The sequence below is a fragment of the Triticum aestivum genome, chromosome 1A (genome assembly GCF_018294505.1).
Source record: "Triticum aestivum cultivar Chinese Spring chromosome 1A, IWGSC CS RefSeq v2.1, whole genome shotgun sequence".
Lineage (NCBI taxonomy): Eukaryota > Viridiplantae > Streptophyta > Magnoliopsida > Poales > Poaceae > Triticum > Triticum aestivum.
Window position 1 is genome coordinate 591,143,082 of NC_057794.1, and position 12,564 is coordinate 591,155,645.

The 12,564-nt window shown below is 47.4% G+C and overlaps 1 pseudogene; it reads right to left on the reverse strand.

Annotated features, from left to right (window-relative positions):
• Positions 1-3,834: 3,834 nt before the first annotated feature.
• Positions 3,835-12,564, reverse strand: part of LOC123059407 (putative disease resistance protein RGA3) — a 66,188-nt pseudogene continuing 57,458 nt past the window's right edge.

Here is a 12,564-nt window from a genome sequence, read left to right on the forward strand (position 1 = left end):
GAGCCTTTGGTCCCGGTTCAAGCCACCAACCGGGACCAATGGTGGTGGGCCAGGAGCGAGGCCCATTGGTCCCGGTTCATCCCACCAACCGGGACCAAAAGGTCCAGATGAACCGGGACCAATGGCCCACGTGGCCCGGCCGGCCCCCCGGGCTCACGAACCGGGACCAATGCCCACATTGGTTCCGGTTCTAGACTGAACCGGGACTAATGGGCTGACCCGGCCTGGACCAAAGCCCTGTTTTTTACTAGTGTGTGGCTTCCTCTGTTTTGACGCAAGATGCATTTGATTCGACGAAGCGGAGCAGACGAAGATCGTATGGAGAAGGGTCTTTAGGCTGTTCTCTAGCTTCTTAAACCTGCATGCTTACAGCAGATAATGCACACATTTACATGGTTGCATCCTAATGCCCTCACAGCCATGCAACATTTAAGTTGTTAAAAGACAAGTCACTAGATTGCTCGACTTCGGCACCATGCATGAACAAGGAAAACTAAGGCTGCTGTCAGGTATTGATCTCCTTTGATAAGCACGAGTGCTAAAGTTTGTCCCAAGAGTGAGCTTTATAGTGTGGAGTTACTCATCATGGTTTAGAATCTCTCTCAATCACAAGTATATATGCTGGCCCTGGCCCAGATCTCCTTACTTGCCGTTGGACAAGACCCATACTACTAAAATATGTATGCTTAAGTGGAGGCTTATGAGCGGTTTGGTGGGGTATATGGAGTAAGCAAACCTGAATTCAGTTATCGCAAAGTTAAATAAGTATCCGGAACCAGTACAGTGAAGCCTTGTCATTCCAGTCACAGGAAGAATGATGGGAAAATATGTCAAACAGAGAAGGATGATCTGATATACGCAAAGTGATCTCTAGAAATAGTGATGCTTCCGTTACGGGATATATGGATGCCACATGGAGGGTAGGAATCAGCTGATGATTGCACAAGGATATGGAAGTGTACACTAATTGGCTCATCCCACTTAACAAAATATCAGAGCCACTTAAATTTTGATTGCCAGCACTCTTCTTTTTTTTCTTTTTTCTCTTGTGGATCTAGATTGCCAACACTCTTTTTCCTCTTTTTAATAAGTATTTTCTTAGAGTTGCCGACTAGATGGATGGCTCTGTTTACAAAGGACTGTGGGGAGTAAATCAGTTCATGCTGAGCGCCATAAATGAAATCTCTTAGTGAATTTTCCAGAAGAGCAGTATGCAAACTCAACACGATAGGTTAAAAATGACACTCAACAGGAAGAAGTGGCTTATACAAGGTGAATGGATACACCGATGGACAATCCAGTATCACAGTGTATGAATAGCAATGCCAAGTCTCAAAGAGGAAGGCAATAAAAGGATACAAAGGAAATGACTAGCTTTCAATAATTGTCGACTAAATGGATGGCTCTCTTTACTAAGGACCGCCGGAAGCAAATCGAGTTCCAGATGCTACACAAATGGATGAAGTGGCTTATTCAAGGTGGATATATGCACCGACGAAGTATGCAAGATTGCAGTGTGCGAATTGCAGAGACAGGTGTCAAAGAGGGTACCAATTGATGGACAGGAAAGAGAATGACTGGCTTTCAAGAGCTTCTGACTAGATGGATACAGAGATAACAAAGCTCACAAAATATTTAGATTGCACAAATGGTGGTTCACCTTTTGTTATGTATATGGCTCTGGTGGGATAAAATAATAATCTAAACCAATCGAAGTGACACCAACTTATTACACTCCACTCTTGGGGTTTTGATTAGGAGACATCAAAAAAAATAGCAACCTAGGTCACTAGCTCACTAGCTTCCGTCAAGCATCCAACAACAAGCAATATAACCAAATTATGTTTTCTTCAATCTGTTTAATTCAAGAGGCAATGCTAAGTCTACATTGAAGCAGTGTGTGAAACTGTGAGGGCTAGAATGGAACCAAATAAATTATATGCACGATCCAAGGTAAACTAGCATTTGGATAAAGCGAGAAATTTTTGTACCATTCCTTGTCCCAGCATTCTTTCATGAACTTAATATCTGGATTCTGTTCTTCAGCTATTTCCATACCTGCGTTGGTAAAATAGTTTTAGTATGAGGGCCCCGACAATCTAGTAATTTGTATTATGTACATGACACCCAGATCAGACTCCAGGAACTAGCATTAATTTTATTTTTACACTTTATCCTAAAGCCTTCGGGTTTCAAATCAACAATATAGGAAAGAGCAATTACCTTAGGGGAGATTGATTGTGGGAAAGCACATGCTTTTTTTCTGGAAATGGAAGTCTTTCTGTTGATTCCTTCGCCATATGCAAGCACCAAAGATTAAAGCACATAGTTTGCTGCATATACTTGAGCCAACTCGCAGCGTCGAGAATCAATTGACTATTGTGTTATATATCTTTCTAGTAGAAAAATTACATCTTTGTTCGGGCATTCACCAGCATGCAAATCAGCCAATGCCAATGCAGCTCTGAGAATTTTTGGTTGAAGACAAATGGCAGATTCATACATCTTCCTTGCCTGCAAATAAGTAAACTTTATTTATAGCTTACCAAAGGGCATAATTATTGATGAAAATCATAAAAAGTAAAATCATGAGTACGTCCTTATCTTACCTTGCACATCGCCGAGACGTAGACAAATATGAAATTTGTTGAAGTATGGTCCAAAAGCGTCATTGCTTCGCATGCAGTCAATAATGCATCTTTGCATCAACGATGTGCTAGAAAAGCACAAATCGATCCTGAGAATATTATTACGTTAGAATCTATGAACAAAGCAAGAATCAATTAACCCTGGATTTCAGATCCTGAGAATATATTTCTTTGGCAGGAATTCCAAGGTTGCTGATAGAGAAGAAGAATTGAACTACTAAGTTGTGGACAACAGTGAGGAGGTAAGCCCACAAAATCAAGTAAGAAGATACGAAAAATTGAGAACATATTTGTAAAATAACCTTACGTGTTCGTAATGTAGATATTCTGAAGTCTTCAGATACACTGCCTTGGACTGGGAACGACATATATACGTTTTCATATAATGTTTGCTAGCTGGACAAAGGAAAGAGAATGCCAAAGTTAAGAAAGGTAATTCAGAATGTTTGCTATCAAAATGGTAAGCAAGACTTATAGATCAAAATGGATCGTTAACAATGTTGTCAGAAGCATACTAAGCGGTAAGGTAAGCCAGTAACATGACTAGCATTCACATCTGTTGGGATTACAAAGTATACCCAACACTGCATAGCAAGGAAAATCGGTATAAAAAAGGACATGTGAAAACCAAAAACCATGTAGTGTCCTAGTATCTGAAAACCAGGGTTGATTGGGAACTTACTAAGCAGGAGTGTGAACCTTCCAGTAACATCAGCATCAATTGGAATGCGAGCCTGAGAACTAGAGCTAGCACCAAGCCCCACGAGTCACGACAGGCACAAAGCATAAAAACCTGCAGAAAAACCCAAAATAAATGGTTAACACATCACATAATTCATCCAGGAGGAAAACAAAGAAACTATGTATCTGTAACTATTAAATGAGGAGTACATGATTTCCTCAAATACTAGTATTTCTTAGTGGGTGCGAAGTTCCATTTTGGACGTACTCACCAGATGTATGTGCAGGGTGAGAAGACACCACAAAGGAGACCCTCTCCTGCAAATTGTGATGGATGGACAGGGTCCTACAAGGCTAGAAGAATGTACAACTCCCAAGAAGCCCTCCGCAGTAGATCGGTCACATACTGTTAATAATAAGATTGTAAAGTATTTAACGAGATAAACCAAGCATGCGTGTGTGGTCATCAGGAAAAGCAAGGAAGTGCTTGTTACCTTGGATTAGTCTATAGTCTGATTATTGGGATGGTCCCCATTAACCGCCTGCACCGACGTGTTAGCTCCTCATTTCGGAAACGACTGAGTGGACGGACATCTAACTCTTGCAGCGAGCTGGGGAGGCCATTCTTTGGCAGCGACCTGATGTGTGGACACCCACGGATCCGTAATCTCTTGAAGTTGGTGAACTTGTGCAGCCCTGGTGGGAGACAACGCAGGCTGGTGCAATCCTCGAAGCCCAACTCTTCCAGCGAGCTGGGGATGCCATTCTTGGGCAGGGACCGGATGGCTGGACACCCCTCGATCACTAATATCTTGAGGTTGGTGAGATTGTTTAGCCCTGCTGGGAGACGCCGCAGCTTATCGCACCACCCAAATCGGAGCTCCTGGAGGGACGTGAGGAGGGAAAGAGCCTCCTCTTGCTCCTTTCTGAAGGGCTCAACATCTTCGTTGAAGTTAAAAGATAATTTGGTGAGGGAGGAAGAGAGGAAGCGGCAGACGGGCGCTGCAAGGACTCCTGGGATGTCGCCCGTCTCGAGTCGCTGCAGTTTGGAGGAAGACTGCTCTTGTTCACCCTGCACCTGCAGCGCCTGTGCGGGATCCAAGCCAACAAAGAATCTGGGGCCGCCGGTGACTTGTAATGTGGTGAGCTGGCCCTGGGTAAGGAGATGCCACAGGCCCTCGCATCGTAAGTCCTCTCCCAAACAAATGCTTAATTTCTTGAGAGAGGTGAGGTTCGAGAGGTGAGCCACCGCCCCCATGCCCTCCATACGACCTTCAAGCCTTTTTGTTTCTTGCAATGAACGAGTTTGAAGCTTGAGGTCCCGCAAGGAGGATGGGAAAGGGCAACAGGATGAGAGATCATCCGAGGCCGTGTAGGCTGAGAGGAAGTTGGGACAATCCGCTATATGTAATTTCTTGAGAGAGCGCATGGCTTGCAGACGTCCTCCTCCTGTCCCGCTCTTCTTGGTAGTCAGGGTAAGCTCTTTAAAGAATCCGATATGAACCACCTTCAGGCAGTCGGAGAGATGCGCCGGTAAGAGCAGCAGCCCATCGTCATCTTCTTCTTGTTCCATAACTACCTCCTCTTCCTCCACCTCCTGCTCTATTTCCGGTTGTTGATCCACTGCTACCGTTTGCTGCTGCTCGACCTCCACGCCCAACCGTGTTATCTTCTCACATGTCCGTATATCCAAGCAATAGAGGTTGGGGAGATGAGAGAGTAGACGTGTCAGCTCCTTCCCGCTAGCACTCCAGCTCCATATATCAAGTCTTTGAACTGGAAGCTTCCATCTCGCATCACTTCTTGCCAATGGCGGGAACATAATGCTTGATCTATGTATTTTGAGGGTCGTCAACGAGGTCAGAATTTGAAGGTGTTTCTCGGCCAGAGGTGGGCAATTTTCAATTCTCAACTCTTGTAGGTGGCTTAAATTACAAAATGCCAAAACTGTCTCTTCTAGGCTACGCAAAGCATCCTTTCCCATTATGCATAAAAAGACCAGCATGACTCTTTTGAGTAAGTTAAGTACTCCACACATTTTCCTACACGTGACAATGCAACAGAGCACAAAGTATGACTATAAGGAACAGGAGGCAGTGACGACAGTTTTGGGCAATCTCTAATCCGAATCTCTCTTAGCCTAGGAAACCAGGTCATATTCAAATCTCTTTCCGATGGGTAGCAGGTATAAGATGAAAATGGCAACTCAGTTAGTTCAGGGCAGTCCCTCACGGTTAATACTTCTATAATTGATAAGTACCGAGGGCAAACTTCATTAACTACCCATCTACTAAATCTTGGCAGCCCAATGAGTTCCAGCCTTTTCAAGTTATGAAAGCATGGGCCCGTGATGCAACCAGAATACTCTTCTCCTGACTCATCGATCAGATATAACTCTCCAAGGGGCGGAAGAAGTTTCCAAGCTACGCTGTCAAGGCAGAGAGCTGCCAGACCTTTGGTGGACAGATTTGTACCTAGCCATGTAGGGCAAGAGCCCCCATGCCCATCAATGCGTAGTGCGTGAAGATTGCTATGTGGCCGTAGGCTCTCAAGTACTTTATCTTCACTCTCGGGATTATTACTAGACCGGTGTTTGTCCCAACTGAGTGTTAATTTCTGCAAGCGATTTTTGTATAGTACTTTTGCCTCATGTGCCTCGTTTACTAGTGCATTCTCAAGATTATATATGCCCAGTGCCCCTAGCTCTTCTAGTTGACCTAACCCTCTTAATCCGGAACCATTAGTTTGTTTGCTAACTTCAAATCTCAGTAGTTCCTGTAACCTATGTAGTTTTCCCACATTACAAATTTCCGACTGTGCATACCAATCAAGAGATACGAAATGACGCAACTTTATAAGGTTAGTCATATGTGCAAGCGGCCTATCAGGACCATACCAGCTTCTTATATCTAGCACCATTAAATGATAAAATCTTGATACACTCCTTGGTACCTTTTCACCACTATCATACTCCCGCACAAGCCGTAGGTAGCGAAGGTGGACAAGCTTTGAAAAGTTGTGCAGTAGAGACTCCACAGGGTAGTGCATTGTGGACAAATATACAACACGCAACGATTTTGCTTCTTTGAATAAATCACTAAATATTAGAACAAAACTTGCATCATAGTTTCCAAACAACATCAAAGTCACTACCAGAAAAATTGGGGTTGCCGACGGCCAAATCTATGCCGATGGCCCCCGTCGGCATCGCCGGACCTATGCCGACGGCCAAGGATAGGCCGTAGGCGTAGAAAAGCCGTCGGCATACATCCATCTATGCCAACGGGGCCGTCGGCATAGACGAGGCCGTCGGGACCGCCCGAGATACGCCTACGGGGCCCGTCGGCATAGGTCAGGTCGTCGGCATAGCACGGGCCCACCTGCCCGGTCAGCATTGACCATTTGACGGCGTTGAACCTACGCCGACGGGTGGTAACGACGGCCGTCGGCATATCTGTGGCAGAGGTATGCTTACGGCACAGCCGTCGGCATAGGCCCCTCTGCCACGTCAACGATCCGTGTGCCACGCCACGTCATCGATCCGTGTGTGCGCAGGTATGCCGACGGCATTGCCGTCGGCATACGTGGGCATTACTTTATTTTTTTATTTTTACTTTGTTTTGTTATTTTTACTTTATTTTAGTTTTTGCTTTTGCATAAGATAATTATGCCTTATATAAAAAAACATACCCGATGGTATATCGATTGCCCCCCGTTACGAACGTCGCTATCGCCGTGTCACAGAGGGGGGAAACGGTCGACACGGAAGGAATTCTGGTTGGTGGGGGGGTTCGGGGTGTAGCTATGTCACCGAAACATCGCACGGGTCCCGATGCATATGTGAAAGTGTTCATGCATGCGTAGACGCCCGTCTTGGGGCTCCGGGGTGTGCCCCCCCCCTCACGGACGGCGCCGCCGCCGGCACCTGGAGGGGGGAAACGGACGCGTGGGGTCTACACGGAGGGGGTCTTGCTGTGGTCTGGCCCGGATGTTGCTCCAAAGTGTTCCTATGGGCTGACCTAACACAACCGGTGGGGAGGTCCACTGGTCAAAGCCCGTCGGTGCAAAGTCAAAGGGCTAGATCCCGTGGTCAAACGCTACAGGGTTAGGCGGGACGGGGGCACTGGGGGGTTAGCAATGCCACCGGAGCGTCGCACCGGGCCCTCATACATGCGGGGTGGTGTGGTGGCATGTCCGAAGAGGCGGGACGCGTCTCCGAGGCGTGGCCCCCCTCACGGACGGCGATGACACGGTAGTAGACGTTCTGCGGTAACGATGCGGCGTCAATATTACTAAATACTCGGAGTGCGATAAAATCATGAGTTTTTTTGCACGACGCGGGCACATGTGCTATAGGAACGATGGTATTTTTTCATAATTTTTGGTGATGGAGAAGTATCCGAAAAATTCCCTCTATGCGGATTGCCCTTCGCGCGTCTACGGCTGTGGCCGGTGGCCTCCGGGGGCTAGCATGCCGCCAAATCTTGCATAGGCGGCCTCTCACAAGTCTGGAAGTGTTGTGGCGGTTGCAAACGCCCGGCACGCGTGTCCGAGGTGTGCCCCCCCTCACGGACGGCGCCACCGCCGGCACCTGGAGGGGGGAAACGGACGCGTGGGGTCTACATGGAGGGGATCTTGCTGTGGGTCTGGCCCGAATGTTGCTCCAAAGTGTTCCTATGGGCTGACCTAACACAACCGGGTGGGAAGGTCCACTGGTCAAAGCCCGTCAGTGCAAAGTCAAAGGGCTAGATCCCGTGGTCAAAAACTACAGGGTTAGGCGGGACGGGGGCACAGGGGGGTAGCAATGCCACCGGAGTGTCGCACCGGGCCCTCATACATGTAGCGTGGTGTGGTGGCATGTCCGAAGAGGCGGGACGCGTCTCCGGGGCGTGCCCCGCCCCCCCTCACGGACGGCGATGACACGGTAGTAGACGTTATGCGGTAACGATGCGGCGTCAATATTACTAAATACTCGGAGCGCGATAAAATCATGAGTTTTTTTGCACGGCGCGGGCACATGTGCTATAGGAACGATGGTATTTTTTCATAATTTTTGGTGATGGAGAAGTATCCAAAAAATTCCCTCTACGCGGATTGCCCTTCGCGCATCTACGGCTGTGGCCGGCGGCCTCCGGGGACTAGCATGCCGCCAAATCTTGCGTAGGCGGCCTCTCACAAGTCTGGAAGTGTTGTGGCGGTTGCAAACGCGCGGCACGCGTGTCCGGGGTGTGCCCCCCCTCACGGACGGCGTCGCCGCCGGCACCTGGAGGGGGGAAACGGATGCGTGGGGTCTACACGGAGGGGATCTTGCTGTGGGTCTGGCCCGGATGTTGCTCCAAAGTGTTCCTATGGGCTGACCTAACACAACCGGGTGGGGAGGTCACACTGGTCAAAGCCCGTCCGTGCAAAGTCAAAGGGCTAGATCCCGTGGTCAAACGCTACAGGGTTAGGCGGGGCGGGGGAACTGGGGGGGGGGGGTAGCAATGCCACCGGAGCGTCGCACCGGGCCCTCATACATGCGGGGTGGTGTGGTGGCATGTCCGAAGAGGCGGGACGCGTCTTCGGGGCGTGGCCCCCCCTCACGGACGGCGATGACACGGTAATAGACGTTCTGCGGTAACGATGCGGCGTCAATATTACTAAATACTCGGAGCGCGATAAAATCATTAGTTTTTTTGCACGACGCGGGCACATGTGCTATAGGAACGATGGTATTTTTTCATAATTTTTGGTGATGGAGAAGTATCCGAAAAATTCCCTCTACGCGGATTGCCCTTCGCGCGTCTACGACTGTGGCCGGCGGCCTCCGGGGGCTAGCATGTTGGGGAACGTAGTAATTTCAAAATTTTCCTACGCACACGCAAGATCATGGTGATGCATAGCAACGAGAGGGGAGAGTATGATCTACGTACCCTTGTAGATCGCAACGGAAGCGTTGACACAACGTAGAGGAAGTAGTCGTACGTCTTCTCGATCCGACTGATCCAAGCACCGTTACTCCGGCACCTCCGAGTTCTTAGCACACGTACAGCTCGATGACGCTCCCCGGGCTCCGATCCAGCAAAGCTTCGGGGATGAGTTCCGTCAGCACGACGGTGTGGTGACGATGATGATGTTCTACCGACGCAGGGCTTCGCCTAAGCACTACAACGATATGACCGAGGTGGAATATGGTGGCAGGGGGCACCACACACGGCTAAGGAATGATCACGAGGATCAACTTGTGTGTTCTAGGGTGCCCCCCTGCCCCCGTATATAAAGGATCCAAGGGGGGGGGGTGCGGCCGGCCAGGAGGTGGCGCGCAGGAGGAGTCCTACTCCTACCGGGAGTAGGACTCCCCTCCCCGTTCCTTGTCCAACTAGGAGAGGTGGAGGGAGAGAAGGAAAGGGGGGCGCCGCCCCTCCCTCCTTGTCCAATTCGGACTAGGGGGAGAGGGGGCGCGTGGCCTGCCCTGGCAGCCCCTTCCTCTTCTCCACATTAGGCCCATGAGGCCCATTAACCCCCAGGGGGGTTCCGGTAACCCCCCGGTGCTCCGGTTTTATCCGAAACTCATCCGGAACACTCCCAGTGTCCGAATATAGTCATCCAATATATCAATCTTTATGTCTCGACCATTTCGAGACTCCTTGTCATGTCTGTGATCACGTCCGGGACTCCGAACTAACTTCGGTACATCAAAATGCATAAAACTCATAACAACTGTCATCGTAACTTTAAGCGTGCGGACCCTACGGTTCGAGAACAATGTAGACATGACCGAGACACGTCTCCGGTCAATAACCAATAGCGGGACCTAGATGCCCATATTGGCTCCTACATATTCTACGAAGATCTTTACCGGTCAGACCGCATAACAATATACGTTGTTCCCTTTGTCATCGGTATGTTACTTGCCCGAGATTCGATCGTCGGTATCCAATACCTAGTTCAATCTCATTACCGGCAAGTCTCTTTACTCGTTCCGTAATACATCATCTCACAACTAACATCTTAGTTGTAATGCTTGCAAGGCTTATGTGATGAGCATTACCGAGAGGGCCCAGAGATACCTCTCCGACAATCGGAGTGACAAATCCTAATCTCGAAATATGCCAACCCAACATCTACCTTTGGAGACACCTGTAATGCTCCTTTATAATCACCCAGTTACGTTGTGACGTTTGGTAGCACCCGAAGTGTTCCTCCTGCCAACGGGAGTTGCATAATCTCATAGTCATAGGAACATGTATAAGTCATGAAGGAAAGCAATAGCAACATACTAAACGATCGGGTGCTAAGCTAATGGAATGGGTCATGTCAATCAGATCATTCAACTAATGATGTGATCCCGTTAATCAAATAACAACTCCTTTGTCTATGGTTAGGAAACATAACTATCTTTGATTAACGAGCTAGTCAAGTAGAGGCATACTAGTGACGCTCTGTTTGTCTATGTATTCACACATGTATTATGTTTCCGGTTAATACAATTCTAGCATGAATAATAAACATTTATCATGATATAAGGAAATAAATAATAACTTTATTATTGCCTCTAGGGCATATTTCCTTCAGTCTCCCACTTGCACTAGAGTTAATAATCTAGATTACACAGTAATGATTCTAACACCCATGGAGTCTTGGTGCTGATCATGTTTTGCTCGTGGAAGAGGCTTAGTCAACGGGTCTGCCACATTGAGATCCGTATGTATCTTGCAAATCTCTATGTCTCCCACCTGGACTAGATCCCGGATGGAATTGAAGCGTCTCTTGATGTGCTTGGTTCTCTTGTGAAATCTGGATTCCTTTGCCAAGGCAATTGCACCAGTATTGTCACAAAAGATTTACATTGGACCCGATGCACTAGGTATGACACCTAGATCGGATATGAACTCCTTCATCCAGACTCCTTCATTTGCTGCTTCCGAAGCAGCAATGTACTCCGCTTCACATGTATATCCCGCCATGACACTTTGTTTAGAACTGCAGCAACTGACAGCTCCACCGTTTAATATAAACACGTATCCGGTTTGCGATTTAGAATCGTCCGGATCAGTGTCAAAGCTTGCATCAACGTAACCTTTTACAATGAGCTCTTTGTCACCTCCATATATGAGAAACATATCCTTAGTCCTTTTCAGGTATTTCAGGATGTTCTTGACCGCTGTCCAGTGATCCATTCCTGGATTACTTTGGTACCTCCCTGCTAGACTTATAGCGAGGCACACATCAGGTCTGGTACACAGCATTGCATACATGATAGAGCCTATGGCTGAAGCATAGGGAACATCTTTCATTTTCTCTCTATCTTCTACAGTGGTCGGGCTTTGAGTCTTACTCAATTTCACAACTTGTAACACAGGTAAGAACCCTTTCTTTGCTTGATCCATTTTGAACTTCTTCAAAATCTTGTCAAGGTATGTGCTTTGTGAAAGTCCAATTAAGCGTCTTGATCTATCTCTATAGATCTTTATGCCTAATATGTAAGCAGCTTCACCGAGGTCTTTCATTGAAAAACTCTTATTCAAGTATCCCGTTATGCTATCCAGAAATTCTATATCATTTCCAATCAGTAATATGTCATCCACATATAATATCAGAAATGCTACAGAGCTCCCACTCATTTTCTTGTAAATACAGGCTTCTCCAAAAGTCTGTATAAACCCAAATGCTTTGATCACACTATCAAAGCGTTTATTCCAACTCCGAGAGGCTTGCACCAGTCCATAAATGGATCACTGGAGCTTGCACACTTTGTTAGCTCCCTTTGGATCGACAAAACCTTCCGGTTGCATCATATACAACTCTTCTTCCAGAAATCCATTCAAGAATACAGTTTTGACATCCATCTGCCAAATTTCATAATCATAAAATGCGGCAATTGCTAACATGATTCGGACAGACTTAAGCATCGCTACGGGTGAGAAAGTCTCATCGTAGTCAACCCCTTGAACTTGTCGAAAACCTTTTGCGACAAGTCGAGCTTTGTAGACAGTAATATTACCGTCAGCGTCAGTCTTCTTTTTGAAGATCCATTTATTCTCAATTGCTTGCCGATCATCGGGCAAGTCAACCAAAGTCCATACTTTGTTCTCATACATGGATCCCATCTCAGATTTCATGGCTTCAAGCCATTTTGCGGAATCTGGGCTCACCATCGCTTCTTCATAGTTCGTAGGTTCATCATGATCTAGTAGCATGACTTCCAGAACAGGATTACCGTACCACTCGGGTGTGGATCTCGCTCTGGTTGATC